The sequence below is a fragment of the Ornithodoros turicata genome, chromosome 4 (assembly GCF_037126465.1).
Source record: "Ornithodoros turicata isolate Travis chromosome 4, ASM3712646v1, whole genome shotgun sequence".
Classification (NCBI taxonomy): Eukaryota; Metazoa; Arthropoda; class Arachnida; order Ixodida; family Argasidae; genus Ornithodoros; species Ornithodoros turicata.
Genome location: NC_088204.1, coordinates 51,958,963 through 51,961,450, shown reverse-complemented (window position 1 = coordinate 51,961,450; position 2,488 = coordinate 51,958,963).

Genomic DNA, 2,488 nt, shown 5'->3' with positions numbered 1-2,488 from the left:
GCAGCGGTGGAAACGGCGTCCGCATGTGGCGTCCGTGTCGTGTCCTTGTTTCTTCCTGTGTGTGTGTGTTTTCATATATCTCACAGTTTCATGGATTCAGGTTGTGTGTTACTGCTCCAAAAACATTTTTGGTGGTATGTTTGCTGTTTGCTTACTGCATTCCTTTTTTGCATGCGCCATGGCAACAGTAGCTGATTCAATATGGCGCTCCCCTCTCCCGTACATCCCAGGTTCGGAGGTTTCTTTCTAGCATACTCCTTAAGATTTCTATGTTCTCTATGATGAGCCGTAGCTTGCAGACCCTCTCACTTAAATGTCGTTCTGTATAGTAACGTTTCTTCCTCGCCGGGCTTCTTTCATAGCCGTTGCGCTGCCCCAGATGTGGCTGACTGGTATCCACTTGGACTTACCCATATATGGTCATTTTCGCAGCTTCGGAGGTAACGGATGTCGTTGCAGTCGTCTCCCCAGAAAGCCGTAGTATCCTAGTCGACTGCGCCAGTTAAGTTTGTTCGGGGGCTTTGAGTGTTGTCCGTCCCGATGATGTAGACACTACAGACACATTACAATAGAGTACGTCACCAGTCACCAGTCACCTTTATTTCCAAAAGGCCCGGAGCAGCCCTACGTCAGTGGCGTCGATAGAGCATCTGTCCTCGTTCTCCTTTCCAGGCCGCGGTTCTTTTGAAGTCCCTATAATCGGAACTCGGTCTGTGTTCCTCGGAACGCTCTTAACGGGCGTCTCTTGGCTAGGTATCACCATGATAAGCAGGGCACAAGTTACTCAAGGTGAGTCCCATCAACGTGCACTGTGGAAAGACACATATCAGGACAGCGGAAAAACACTTAAAAGGACCGAAAACTGAATACAAACCTATCGAAACTTTGGCCCGAATTCTCGCTCCGCCCTGAGGGCTAAGTGCACGCGCAGGGGCCCTTCGTCCATTCACGAAGCATGGACAGAAGGGCCCCTTCGCGTGCGCTTAACACTGAGGGCGAACCGAGAATCCGGGCCTTTATGTTCAGCGAATAGCTTGAACCTTCAAAAGTTCAATAACAAAGAACACCACTGAAATCGCTGTAGTTTTTCTTTACTCGAATTTTCCCATGAGAGCATGTCCAGGGACCTAGTAGGAAACCGAGCAGTCTGTGAACAATTGCGTCACCCCGCGCCATCTGTCGAGGACGCATGTAATACGTGTGCTTCCGCTCGCTAATCCGGCGAAAACGAAAATGGCAGTGGGCATTTGTGACCACTTTCTACGTCAAGAATGTCGAACCTCTTGAACATGAGTGCGCTAGAATTCCGCATTCGAGAACTATCGGTCACACAGAACTTCTCTTCGTGCGATAGCGTGCTGGAAAGTGTGTGCTTCGCAGCAGAAGCGGTAGAAGATTCCGCGTCCAGAGATTTACCGGAGTCACATTCGTCCTCACCAGTAGCTGACCGTGCCGTGAACACGGACTGGTTTGTGAAATTTACATATATCAGAGAGAATCACTTACACTCTTAGAAAAAAAAAACTAGTAGAATCCTAGTAACCACACTCATTACTAGGTTTCCACTAGCTTAATACTACCCCAAAATGTGAAACCAGTAAGTACCTAGTAACTGCGCCTCGTACTAGTTTCCTACTAGCCTTTTACTAGTCCTAAAGATGAAAGACTAGTTATGTTCTAGCAACCTGACTCGTCTAGTAACAGTAACTGGGCAGTGTCTTCGAAGTATAGAAAGATTTATTAACCTATTGGTTTACTTATTTATTTTCCATATGTTACATCTTGTGGGAGCCTATTCCCACTCTCGGGGGCAAAGCCCGTCCATTCGATTCCCGTGGAAAGCGAGTCACAACTACAAACACAAGATATACTAAACAACCGCTATTTTAATAACAGTCTCTTTCTTGTCCACTCCCACGTCCACACTGACCACAAAAACCCTTCGTCATCCTCCTTTTTACCCCCAGTCCTTGACCTCTTCGTCGTCCTCCAACGTCCCAACGTCTTCGTCCACTTCGCCCCACAATCTATAGCAGGAAACATTGGGTACTCGTAAGCACATAAATTGATAGGCTAGCATACAAAATTACTAATTACTAGCTAATTACATACTAACCGATTATAAGAAGAATTCGAACCAGCGTTAAATCAAATTATGCAAGGAAATATTTTTGTTGTTGTTTTTCATGCTGTTTGGTGGTATATCCTCTCAATTTAAATGTGGATAACTGCAACGCATCTGGCTAGCTGTCTGTATAGACATACACATCAGTTTGCATTCATTTCAACAACGCACATGAAGACACAAAATAAAAGCACAATTATGAACCTAAACCTAGGCAGTATTTGCAATCCAAAACTGGGCAAAGGATTCCATGTTTCAAAACGACCTCACATCCAAAATAGAGGTCATACATGTGATAGGACGCAATCTCCGGTGGTCTTGTAAGTCTCTGTTTGCCAGTGGCTTCCAGAAGGTACGACCATC